The sequence below is a fragment of the Acomys minous genome (assembly GCF_964271855.1).
Source record: "Acomys minous genome assembly, chromosome: 16".
Taxonomy (NCBI): Eukaryota; Metazoa; Chordata; class Mammalia; order Rodentia; family Muridae; genus Acomys; species Acomys minous.
The window spans coordinates 52,398,375-52,411,385 of record NC_140498.1 but is presented as its reverse complement, the minus strand read 5'-3'; the positions used below and the strand labels follow the sequence as shown (position 1 = coordinate 52,411,385).

Here is a 13,011-nt window from a genome sequence, read left to right as displayed (position 1 = left end):
TCACCCAGAGGCCAGGATGCAGTTCTCTGGAAAGGATCCATGGTCGTCTCTCTGAAAAAATCTCTTCCATTCCCTCTGGCAGGAAAAGTCATACCTCTTCTGAAAGAACACCCTACATTATCTGCAGTAACATGGTACACAGGCCTTCTTCCAGACTCATCTGCAGTCCTGAACAGGCTCACTCCAATCCTTCTGAGCACTTCAGCAGTCACTCTGAGAGGAGCCAGAGCTGTTGCACTGATAGAGTTACAAGCTGGCTTTGGAACAGCTTGGATGCACAAGCTGGCCACGAAGCAGCGAGTGGCGGTAGCAAGTGCCATCTGGCCACCCCATGCGATGATGTCTGTTCCCAGCATCTTCTAATGAACACCATGTAATGTAGCAGTGCAGCAGCGTCTTTTTTTCTTACCTGGCTAGGCTTAGCTCCCAGGCCACTCCCCTGCGCAGGCAGTAGGGATGGGAAGCCCAGTGCCTGAGTGTTCTTGGGGCCAAGGTTAGGCTCCTGAGGGTTGGTGAACCTAGACAAAGAGAGCATCCATTTACCTCAGTGGCAGTCTTGAAAGGCTGATCAGGAAGGGTTCTCCACCGCTGGCCTGGAGCAAGTGAGGCTAGCTTAGTCTGCATTCTGCCCTGAGTCTTGGGAGAAAGTGAAGCAGTAGAAATTTATCTCAGCTTAGAATCGTGGTCTGAAGGGAAGGCAGAGAGGGGTTAAGAGGGGAATGAATGGAGATTTAGAATGAAATTTGGAGGAATGGAGTTCGCTATAAAGGATTCCAGACTTGTTAGTGATGGAAGAGCCTTTTGCATACAGGGCCACCAGTTTTATAATTAATAATAAAGATATAAGGCAATAAGATAAGGTCCCAGATATTATGTTACAGAAGAGTTTATTAAATGAGCATGGGGGGGGGAGAAAGAAAGGGGGAAGGGGCACCCCAGAGAGAGAGGGAAAGAGACACAGATAGAGACAGGAAGAGTGAGGAGAGAGAGAGAGAGAGAGAGAGAGAGAGAGAGAGAGAGAGAGAGAGAGGAAGGGGCGAGGGAGGGCTGTCTTTTCATATAGCCTTGGGCAGGGCCACGCCCCTGTGGCAGGTAGGCAATGGCATCACAGGCAGACTGAAGCAGAATACTAACAACCACACCAAACATTTCAAAAGCTGGACAAGTTTACAGGCATGAAGTTAGTGGATAGGAGAGATGTGCCCCTAGTAAGTACATCCTAGCTGCCCCTTCCTGCTCAGCCACTGCTACAGTGAAAGAGCAATCTAGGAGAGAAGGGGGTGAGAATGGGTCTGTAATTTGAGATCAATAAGGGCCAGTACCTGAACTCCATTTGCATCTGTAAGACCCCTTGTGGGATGGCTGGGACTAGGTGTGCAAATGACAGGAACTCAAGGTCAGGGTTCAAAAGGATCCCTTAAAATGTCAGGCTTCTCCTATTGGCTCCAACCCTTCCCCCCTCACACACACAATGGCCTCCCTAGTCTGCTGTGGAGATGGGAGGGCAGGGTCTCAATAGAAGAGGAAGCCCAGTCATCACGTGACTCCTTCCCTGCTGCAGCCCCCTCCAAAGAAGGAAGGCTGGAGTAGATGTTCAGAACAGGGCTAGACCACACCCTGTAGAGGGGAGGAGAGCAGAAGTGGTGTTGGTCTGGCTGGAGCCCCTGGGTGAAGCTGTTAGGTGTGGAGGGGGAGTGATAGCGTCCAGACTCAGTGCAGTCACCGCTGTGATGTTCTTGGTGTGAGCATTATACCTTAGAGATGAAACTGTGGAACTGAGAACACACAGCCCCTTGCTTTTGTCCCATACTCAGAGTTGGATTTTTCTTTCTTTCTTTTTTAATATTTTATTGATTTATTCATATTACATCTCAATTGTAATCCCATCCCTTCTATCCTCCCATTCCTCCCTCCCTCCCATTTTCCCCTTACTCCCCTCCCCTATGTCTGTGACTGAAGGGGACCTCCTCCCCCTGTATATACTCATAGGGTATCAAGTCTCTTCTTGGTAGCCTGCTATCCTTCCTCTGAGTGCCACCAGGTCTCCCCATCCAGAGGACATGGTCAAATATGGGGCACCAGAGCTCGTGTGAAAGTCAGACCCCATTCTCCACTCAACTTTGGAGAATGTCCTGTCCATTAATGGGAGAAGTTTGGGAGAATGGGGAAATAGAAGGATCCAGAGGATCCTAGAAAGCTACAAGAAGAACATTATGATGGGCAGATCTAGGCCCAGGGGTCTGGCTCAAAGTATGGCACCAGCCAAGGACAATACATGCAGTAAACTTCAAACCCCTACAGAGTTGGATTTTTCAGAGCCCATCATAAGCCCCACATAAGATCCAGTTTCCCACTGGCCCTTCTATCTAGGAGTGGAATGGGGCTTATCGAAATGGTGGCAAGAAGTCAAGCTCTACTCCCATTCTCATTTTCAAAGAAATATTTCTCATTGCCACCAGATCCTTGCCAGGCTATCTGCAAAGTGAGGAGAAAACAACAGAGACAATTACCCAAGACAAGGCTGGAAGGATGTCGGTAGGGAGAAAGAGAGATGGCATTCAGGGAGGTCTGGCATCACACAAAAGATGCGCTGCATCAGAGTCTTGCCCTGATCTCTACACTTCTGAGAGATGGCCGCACAAATACAGTCTGACTAGGGAAATCCATACTCCAGGATTCCAGACCTTTCACTCCTTGAAACAGCATCAGAATGGCAGGGCCTCCTTTGGGGATCTTGCTTCTTGGGGTCCTGGGTCCCCAGAAAGCAAGCCAAGATGTCCCATTACCCATCCGTCTATTCTCAGTTCCCAACTCACTGAGGTGGTTAGTGTTCAAGTCTCCCAGCAGCAGCATATCTGACGTGTGGGCTACCAAGTAACACTCCTTCCCCAGGATCTTCGCCTCTTATACCTCACAGCTGTAGTGTGATTTGAGCACCACCTTGGTCCCCGAAGATAGGTTCTTCACAGTCACCTGTAAGGGACAGGTCTGAGCCCTTCAGGCTTTCTCAGCACAAGAGTTGCAAAGGTGCCATGCCCCTCACACACCTCCATGATGCTGAGCTCAGCTAATACCTTGTGTCTGCACCTGCCTGAGGATGGTGTTCATAGTGACAGTACCGTACACTCACACAGGAATTCTTACCTGGGAAATGCTTTCACATCTCTCTTTTGCTGTTCATGGTACATGTGATTCTGAAAGTTCTACTGAATAACACCTATCACTCACTTTGTTCCCACAGCTCTTAGTACAAATATACCTATTAAAACAGAAGGCTGTGTAGTAGTGGTATTAATAATAATAATTGGAGGTCCCTTGGGGCCTCCAATAAATGTATGTTTCCCTTTCTTGCCTCTAGCAGCAGACTTTTAAGTTGAAGTCACAAGGCAATTTGGGCCTCTCTAGTACCACAGCAGAGTGCCGTGGCCTAGGGAGCGTTTTAGTCTAGTTTGGAGGCAACCACCAGTACAGACAGGGGCCACTGATAACACACTGCACAGAGTCGTGTGCCATCTGGCTTCCAGGCCAAGGCAGCGACATTGTATAAGTTGGCAATCTCCTTGGGCTTAGCCTCTTCCCAGATGCTTCTTCGAGGACTCAAGTTAAACACCCAAAGTGTCTAGAGAGGTATGTGGCTTCTGGAAAAGATAGAGGCTGAGCAAAAGAGTGAAAATAAGTTAGTACCTAAAAGAAACCAGTCTGATTCTGTCTGAAAGGGAAGCAGATACAAAACAACAGACCAGTGAGACAGACTAGCTGGAGAGGATAAAAAAGATGCAAAAGGAAACAGTGAGATGATGGATGCCAGTGTGATGCTGAACACCTGTAATCTACCTACTGAGTTCCAGGCTAGTCAGGGCTGCAGAGTGAGACCCTATCTCGAAAATAAGCAAATGGAAGTAGAGAAAGGAGGACAAATGAGATAAATGAACTGCCAGGAATACAGGGAAAGGAGACAAGAAAATATAGGACTCAGAGAAGAAAAGAACATCAGAAGACACACAAGACTGAAAGACACAAAGGACTGACAGGGGACCTGAATTGGCTTCTTATCTGCTATTTCATTATTGGCTCACCAAATGGTGGCTATACATCACACACCAGATGCCAGTGTAGGTAGGCACTGGAGATTAAAAGCCTTCCTCTCAAGGACCCCTCAGATTAGAAGCAACTAGAGTACAGCAGGATGATCTCAACGTCTCAAATAGGCAGCAAGAACATGGAGAAGCTGATGAATTCTGCTGTGGGGTTCCAGGCTGAGCACCACACTGCGTTTTGAAGCTGCAAGCATGCCAACAGGTGACAATCTTCCACCCACTCCTCCCTATCAATAGTAACCTCTAGCCTCCTAAACACAGTCTTCTCTATGGCAGGATCTAAATGCCTCCCTCCAAGACCCCACCCTGCCAGCCTCCTCCCCCAGTAGCTCAGTCATGGTGCTCACACATGCAGCTCCCCTAGGATGCTCCTGGAATGTCCACCCCACCCCACAGTATGCTTTATTCATACCTGTGACCCTCCAGAGCCCTCATCATCAAAGAAGTATCTGACAGTGGTACCATCTGTGTGACCTGAGAGCAGCTGAAGAGTAAAGGCAGAAAGGCAAACTTAGAGCCAGAGACTGACCTCACTCAAAGGCCCTTTTCTGTCAAATGCAGCTCATTCCTGACATTTCCAAGTCTTCCTTTTGGTACTCACTTGGTTGTCAATGCCAACACATAAGAATGTGTCCCATAGGTGGTAGATGACCTGTTATTTTTAGTGTTTGCTAATCAAACCTAAAAAGTCAAAGAGTACACACATGTCTGGCTAGACTACTTTCAATTTCACCCAGGCTCTGAGACAAAGACAAAAACCCAAAGGGTACAAAACTGGTCCCTGTGCATTCTTCTGCAGTACACACTTAGGCTCCAGGGGAAAGGATGAACTATGTTGCCCCCCACTCCCCACCCAGGACCATTATCCCCACCTAGCACCTACTGCGTGTTTCCCGTCCCCTCCTTTACCTTGCCTTCAGCCAGTCCAAAGACGATGTATTCTGCAGGCCACTGCAGACAAGTGACAGTGCTCTCTGTATGCAAAAGGGTGAAGGGATGACCCTACATGTATTGATCAGAACTTTATAACAACTTGACACACACTGCACCCATCACCCTAGCCTTCTATGGGGAAAGAGTGCAAGGAGCAGACACAACTAGGTTCTTAGTAGGATACAAGGAGCACGTAGGCAGCGCTGTCCTTCAGTAGCTCACATCAGCTTTAGACACTAGAAAGGACAACTGTGAACTCTATGGAGAAGAGTTTTGTTCCTTCTTCCCTTCCCATTGTTGGTAAATTAGCCTTGCATCTCGCAACTTTCTTTCTCCCTGAACAACAAAAGCCAAAGCAAACCAAAGAGGATCCAGGAGCCTTTTGCCATAGTGACTTGAAGAGGGACTATAGCAGCCTCTATTTTATTATTTGAGTTCTCTCTCTGGGAGCTAGTGCCCCCACCAAACTATGACAAAGTATGGTATTTCATGGGTATGTATACATTAAATTCATTGGGTGCCAGTTTGTTGGAATTATCAGTATGGCCTAGTGTGTAAATAACTGATACAGTAAGAGTGTAGCGTGTTTTAAAGCTGCAAGCACTAGGCTAGGCAGAATATAAACTACTACTAGTGACTAGTAAACCAAACTAAACTACTCTAATCCTGTGGCCTCAAAACCTACATATATCCCAATCACTTGCCAATCTGATCCTCCTGGAGCAGCATCTCTCCCCAACTGTCAACTGTCCAGCCACCAGCTCTCCCCTCCTCCCTTGGGGGGGTGGTTTCCCACCTTCCACTTCCTGTTACTCTGCCAAGCTGATTAGCTAAACAGGGCTTTATTGACTTGCTATATTCACTCAAAGCATTCCTCCACAATTCCCCTGTTTAATTAAAACAAAACAAAACAAAACTCTGTTTACTCTCTATCAACCTAAAAACATCTTAATACCTAAACAATTAAGCTTAATTGTAAACTAAACTATCTTTCTTCAACCCCATCAGAGACTTGAGAAGGAATAAAATTAATTATCTTGGTAAATAAGTGCAGGTTAGCATCTTCCAAAATGAAAAAATTACAGAGACACTTTGCTGCCTGAATAGTCACTCAAAACTCTCTAACATGTTGGAGCATCATCTTCAGCCTTCTGGTCCAGTATATCTATCTGACAGACATATTTGTGAAGCAGGCACTCTTAAAGACTTGCCTACCCTATCTTGTCAGAGTTTGGCCATCAGTTTCACCTGCATCCAAGCTTGCCCATTTCAGACAGAATTCTGTGGCAGAAAACAAGGAAATTTTTGCTTAGTGGCTGGTTTGCCACATCTGAAGCCATCTCCATAAGGAGGTTCTTCGATGTTCATCATCTTCTTTGAGGCAGGCTAAGTGTTTCCAGGAGTCAACCTGTCTCATTTTCAAAGAATCCTCAAAACAATAAAAACATATCTTTACATGCTGTATTCTGTAGGTCTTTGAAGTTTTTAAAGACCTTATCAAAATATTTTACATCATCTATTAAATTATATCTATCTATTAAACCTAGGATGTATATTCTTGTGCTAAAAATAGAATAGTATTTGACATGAATATGAGTTGCTCAACTAAAAATTAACTTGTATTACTAATTATCCTAAGCAGCCTACAATAGCATTTTCAAAATATTGGAAATAAACCCTGTGTCAGAATTGAGTTGTATGTGTACAAAACCTCATATTAGGATAGTAATATATATAATGTGTGTAAAGAATAATCTTAAATTTGAATTTTATACCAATGTATCAGAATTAAAAATAACCTTGTAAGTAACAATTAAGGCCTTAAATTCAAGAGTAGATTCAATAATCTACTTTTTGTCCTATCATCCCTGTATATTTCTATATTCTCAGAAAGAAATTCCTGTGTCCAATCTCATTCTCTCTTTGAATAAGACCAATAATAACATAATCAACTCCCAATAGAAATAAGCATCCATAGCCCAAGAAAACAACCAAAAGCTTACCCAATATATTTTAAGGGAAATGGGGCATTTTTGTCTTTTTAAGGCTTCTTCCGGCTGATTTGGGGTGGATAATACCTATGTCAGGGCCCAAATATAATTGGGAAAGTGATTAAACAAGCTAGAGATAGCAGTTGTGGCCCAGTCTCTATAAACGTTGAGAAATTCCAGGTTTAAAAGAAGTCCTGTGTGGGACAGTCTGAGATGCTGGACCAATTGGAATCAGGAGATGTCTTTGAAGCTGTCTTGGGAGCTGTTCTCTTCTGACGACAGACAGCAACTGAAGCACTTGTGGCTGAAACATGAATGATGCATGACGTCAGTGTCTCCATATGATGGAGAATGAATCTAGTCAGATCTGATCCAGCATCAGTGTCCAGTTCTTTTGTTCTGAAAATATAAAATTTCTCACAACCATTATACAGTCTTAAAACTATAAATGCATGAGGTGTTCAGGATTCACAAAACTATCAAAACAGGTTCTCTGCTCTTTGTATGAGCAGAAGAGAGATATCTATAAACCTTCATTCATGCCACACAAAGACTGGCATGTGATAATATGTCATGGGCATTCTCTAACTCGCAAGAAGCATTGGCAAGGCATAGACATTCATGTCTCAGGCAGTCTCAGAGTCATTCCCATGCCGTGGGACTACCAATACATGCTACCTGTAGTTTGAATTCATGTATGTATAGACTGACTTAAGTTTTCACTCTCCTTTCATCCAGGTCTACTTCATCTTTTCCTCTTTCAGAGAGAAAATATAATATTACCATTACCAAAGAACATACAATCATTATCTAATTGAAATCAGAGCAAGATTGTATAATTCTAAATGTCCTTCTCTAGCCTCTACAGCACCTGATGTATAGACCAGGCCATTACCTGTTTCCTGAGAAAAATGTATCTCGTTTTAGAGAAAAGTAGGTTTCCCTGAGCAAAAGAAAAGGCATCAAGCTCTCAGAGGCTCATACTGGCTTTAGACATTAGAAAGGACAACTCGTGGGCGCATACACAAGTGGGTAAAGTCTGAACTTTACCGTATGGATGAACTTGTTGCAGATCACCTTCTCATCACCCCTGTCAAACAAAAGGAAAGGAAGCATACTTTAAACCGTGCCTCCAAGGGTGGTGATGGAAAGAGGCAAGACCAGACCCCTTTCCTGGCCCACTCGTGTTTCATATCTCTCTGTGGGAGGTCTGATGGAGATGTGAGTGGGCACCCAAGAACCCCTGGAGCTCTGTCAAAGACATAGCGTCACACTGGCTTTCAAGACTTTCTGCTGGCCTTACAGTCATCCCCTCCTCCCTCCAGGGATGGGACTGTAGGGACGTGGGGCAGGCAAAGGCAGGCACATAACAGAAACAGACTCTAGAAAGTCTCCGCCTCCCAAGCTGACCCTCGCACCAATCCCCTAAGGTGAGCACGCGCGCACACACGCGCACGCGCGCGCACGCGTTATCCCCACCCCAGCGCACGCGCGCGCACGCGCGTCATCCCCACCCCAGCGAGGCACTTCTCATGCATAACTCTTCTTTTGTGGGCCACCCACCCTTCGTCTCGGTCCTCACCATTCTTCTCCAATCTTGTAGACATGGATGATGCTGTCGGTCTGTCCTACGGCAATTTTAGTGGAATCAGGAGAGACAGCCATGCCTTTCACCATGTAGCTCTTCCTCCCGTACTGGCAGCAAAAACACAACTAATGAGTACAAAGGAAAGAGAAAAGAAGACACACATATGTCCCGACAGACCCGGAAGATTTATACTAAGGAAAGGGGTGGACTGTTTCCCACGCCCTCAGCTAGAAGGCAGGTTACAAAGTGTCCTGGGTTAATGGGTAGGGCATGGATGAGCCCTCTGCACCTTCACGACCGCTGGTTTGGTGGAGAACTTGTCTCTCCACTCTCCATATTCATCATACAGCAGGACCACTCAGTCCACTGTGCAGAAAGCAAATTGAGCATTGTTCTAGGACCAGGCCATGAATGTCACTGAGTGCTGGCATCCAACATGCATCATCATGTCTAGTTTCTGCCACGCTGCGAAACGAACCCATGGTTTCACTCAAGCTAAGCAAACACTGCACCCACTAACCCATCTCCCCAGGTCCTAATGTGCTTTTTGAGACTCATCAACTGTTCCAAAGGCAATGGCCTCCTTGTTCCTTCAGCTTTCATGTCTGCTACTGCAAATAAACTCAATTAATTTGATACATTTTTGTCTTTAGAGCCACTCATTCAATTAGCGTTTTCAAGCACTTTACCAGAAAGGCATATGGCCAGGAGCTGACAGAGAGACAAAGAGCAAAACACAGACCCTGCCCCAGGACCTAATAAGATGCTGCAGAATTGGAAATGCCCCATAAGAAAAATATGTACTGAGTGCACTAATAGTTTAGAGAAGCACAAGACAATTTTGTACTTAGATGATCAAAATTAAACTCTGAAGAATGGATGCTATTGAATGGTGAATTACTTCAGATGGAGTGGCTAGCACAACAAAGTCAAGCTCTGGGCAAGGACCTGAGATTTAAGGAAGCTGAGACTTTTGTAAACAAGAGAGGGGAGGGGGGAGGGAGGAGAGAGAAGACAAGAGAAGAGGAGAGGAGAGAGAAAGGAGAGAAGGCAAGCAGTATGGACTGGGCCAGCCCAGGATGAGCCTTTGAATGCAAGCTAATGGTTTGAACATATTGAGCAGGGATAGGAGAGAAAGTGGAAGCTCTGAAAAAAGGAGAAACATAACTAGAGTTGAAATCTCTAATAACCAACGCCACTTTCCCCTGCCTAACTGCCTGTGTTATCAAAGTCTAGAGTTAATAGTGGCCGCCACTAATCCTGAGATATAGGTCACTTGGTAGAGTGCCCGTCTTTACAGTCATGAGTTTGATCCCTGGCAACTCGAAAATGTAAGTAAAAAGAATATGGGAGTGACAGGTGTGGTGACACACGCCTGTAATGCCAGCACCTGAGAGGTGAAGGCGGGAGGACCAGTTGCTCAGATCTTACTCAGCTACACAGTAAGATTAAAGCCAGCCTGGGCTATGGAGACCCTGTCTTAAACACGCACGCGCGCGCGCACACACACACACACACACACACACACACACACACAAAGTGATCACTACCCAGTGCATTATTTTTACTGTGTGTTCACTGCCCCAGCTGTGGTCCTCTAAGGCACTGCCACTAAAGGTTTCTGAACTTGAAATAAAATGTAGCTCCTACTACAAATGTCTGATTAACCACTTGGGCTACTAGAGGTCTGGCTTAAAACAAAACTTACTTTTCACATCTAACCTAAATACGTCCAATGTTAGAAGGGAAAGAGGTCATTGCACCAAAGTCCTCAAACCACAGTCAGAAAATAACTACACCATCACCATCACCATCACCTCCATGGCCCAACCATTCTTTGCAGTAGGTTGGAGGCAGGTGCTGGCACTTGGTCAGCTCTGGCTGGTCCTTCCTCCTGGCTTAGTCCATCCAGGGCATCTGGCCCAGCTGCACCATGACATCATCTCCCTCTCTCTCTCTTTCTCTCTCTCTCTCTCTCTCTCTCTCTCTCTCTCTCTCTCTCTCTCTCTTTTAGAGACCAGAAGTTTCTATTTCCATTAGGACATTTTGAAATTATGGATTACAACAGCAGTCTACAGAGCAAGGAGCACAGCGTTCTAGTCTTCTACCACAGAGCTAGGGCTCCATCCCCGACAACTCTTCTTTCTTCTGACTTCTACCCTCCGCACACTCTGCAAACATCCCTGAGCTCCTTTCAGTGAGTTCTCCTTTCTCTACAGTGAGGTGCCTGACTGGACTGTCTTGAAGATTAAATAAAATGGAGTCAGGAAGGCATTTCCACAGATGCCTGACACCCATTAAGTGCCACCCTCCTAACTCTGAGGTAGAAGCTATTATTATTTCCATTCTACAAATGGAGAAACAGAGGCATTGAAGAATAAGGAATCTGTTCAGGTTTATATATATATATAGTTTTTAGATGGCAGGTGTGTTATTTGAATCTATGTATGTTTGATCCCATAAGCTATACCTCTAATGTGTTTAATTATGCTGTTGCAGCATCTGTATTAATGACTTAATTATTCTTATTCATTGTTATTAGTTTTTGAGGCAGGGTCTCTCTATGTAGTCCTAGAACTCGCTTTGTGGAGTAGATTGGCATGAAACTTCCAGAAACCTGCCCTCCTCTGCTCCTGAGTGTTGTGACTGACGGCATGGGCCACCACACCTGGCTATCCTTATTTTTTTTTTTAAAGAAGGTCTTACTTACAAGTCAAGCTGACTTAGAGCTCACAGCAATCCTCCTGTCTCAGCCTCCCAAGTTCTAAGATTACAGGCATCAGCACCATGATCAGGTAAGAGACTTGTTTTTGTAGTGCTGGGGATGAACGTGAGAGCACACACAAGCTCAATATGCGCTTGACCACTAGCGGCATCTCCTGCCCGCGACATACTCGTTTTGTATGTAGATGTGGGGGGCGAGGTACATAGGCCTGTGTGTGCATGTGGAGGTCAGAGGTCAACATCAAGTGTCTTCCCCCATCATTCTGCACCTTATTTATTTATTTATTTATTTTAATGACATTAAGCCCAGAGCTCATGAGTGTGGCTAGCCTGGAGTTCTAGGACAAGACCGCTAGGACCAGCTGGCTGCCTCCCCAGCACTGGGAGTGAAGTGCCTGACCTGTAAGTGGATGCCAGAGATCCTAACTCAGTTTCTCATGCTGGCGCGGAGTCATTTCCTCTATAGCTAACCTTATTTGCGTTGTGTTAACCTGCCCTTTCAATTCCGAATGTTCTTGTTGTCTGTCATTCTTCACTGAGCTTTACAGTTTGTTTTCCTTGCCAGGCTCGGTGGCGCACACCTTTAGCCCCAGCACTCAGGCAGGCAGAGGTAGGCGGATCGCTCCGAGTTCAAGGCCAGCCTAGTCTACAAAGTGAGTCCAGGACAGCCAAGGCTACATAGAAAAACCCTGTCCCAAAAAACCAAAATACATAAATAGTTTCCTCACATTTATGGTGGGGTTCTTTTGTGTGTAGAATTTTATTTAACTTTCTCCTAAGTCTCTTAGAGTTGTTCTCACTGCTACCTTTTTTTCCCCAACTGAAGAAGCTAGCGACAAAAGGACTGCGCATGACGAGCGTTAAAGCCAGAGGTACCCTTTGGTCACATCAGTGCTGGAGCTAACCTAAATTCCGTTCTCTTCATTCCCAGACCCACTCTTCCTTTATGTCTCTGGGCTTCCCCACTAGTTGACTGGCCTCTTCTGAATCTGAAGAAACACACTTTCACAATCCAAAAGGTTTAGCCTTCTACCATACCTTTTTAAGGGCTTGTATCTAAAGTGCTTATTGCATCCTGTGTAAAGTTATGATTGCTGTCTATATAAACGCCTCTCCCTCCAGAAAGAGCCTTTGATGTAACGCAGGTGGATTTGATCCCCAATCCCTTAGAGCCTAAGCTTGGGGCCTGGCACTCAACTGGCGTACATGCTGCAATGAAAGCTTATGGTCGATAGCTGTGCGTGTTGCCTACTCTAAGATCTTTCACAATCTTCTGCACAAAGTAGGCACTCAAAAGTATAAACTTCTGTTTCTCCATTTATTTTTTTAACGCCAGGTGGCCGGAGAATGGGAGAGGCACGAGATTCCTTACTTGAGGGCTCAGAAGCGTCCTCAGGTGCTTCAACTGCGTGAGGCACACTGGTCGCTGATGCTCCTGCGGTTGGTTACCTGGGCAACCCGCCTAGTGGCGGCGGTGCTAACCGTTGACAGACAGGAGACTTGAGTGCGACCCACGTCATATGGTCACATAGTGGGTATGTGAGGGAGCAAAACGGACATGCGCAAGCTCAATGAGTCCTATAGCGCCACCATAAAGAGGGGTTGTTGAATTCTCTCCTTGACCAATCCCGCAGCTGCTTGCGAACCTAAAGGAGAGCTCCACCCTGTGCGTCTTCCT

At 45.7% G+C, this 13,011-nt stretch overlaps 1 long non-coding RNA gene across 1 annotated transcript in view; it reads right to left on the bottom strand.

Annotated features, from left to right (window-relative positions):
• The window catches only part of LOC311585739, a 51,041-nt gene that overhangs the window by 37,023 nt on the left and 1,007 nt on the right, over positions 1-13,011 (bottom strand). The window contains exons 2-6 of the long non-coding RNA XR_014775323.1: positions 8,604-8,716; positions 8,072-8,111; positions 5,007-7,325; positions 4,510-4,581; positions 544-636 (exon numbers count right to left, since the gene is read on the bottom strand). This is a non-coding gene — a long non-coding RNA (uncharacterized lncRNA). The remainder of the gene's footprint in view (positions 1-543; positions 637-4,509; positions 4,582-5,006; positions 7,326-8,071; positions 8,112-8,603; positions 8,717-13,011) is intronic.